This window comes from Petaurus breviceps, unplaced genomic scaffold (genome assembly GCF_028583685.1).
Source record: "Petaurus breviceps papuanus isolate PSGF00001 unplaced genomic scaffold, PetGlider_PUasm1.0 173, whole genome shotgun sequence".
Taxonomy (NCBI): domain Eukaryota; kingdom Metazoa; phylum Chordata; class Mammalia; order Diprotodontia; family Petauridae; genus Petaurus; species Petaurus breviceps.
The window spans coordinates 34,129,319-34,129,669 of NW_027185759.1; positions in this window are offsets into that span (position 1 = coordinate 34,129,319).

A 351-nucleotide genomic window follows, 5' to 3' on the forward strand; every position below is an offset into this window, starting at 1 on the left:
TCCATATCTATGTCTATGCCTGTGTCTATATATTTATCTATGTCTATGTCTATATCTATGTCTATGTCTATATCTGTGTCTGTGTCTATGTCTATATCTATGTCTATGCCCGTGTCTATATATTTATCTATGTCTATGTCTATATCTATGTCTATGCCTATGTCTATATATTTATCTATGTCTATATCTATATCTATGTCTATGCCTATGTCTATATATTCATCTATGTCTATATCTATATCTATGTCTATGTCTATATCTATATCTATGTCTATGCCTATGTCTATATATTTATCTATGTCTATATCTATATCTATGTCTATGTCTATATCTATATCTATGTCTATGCCT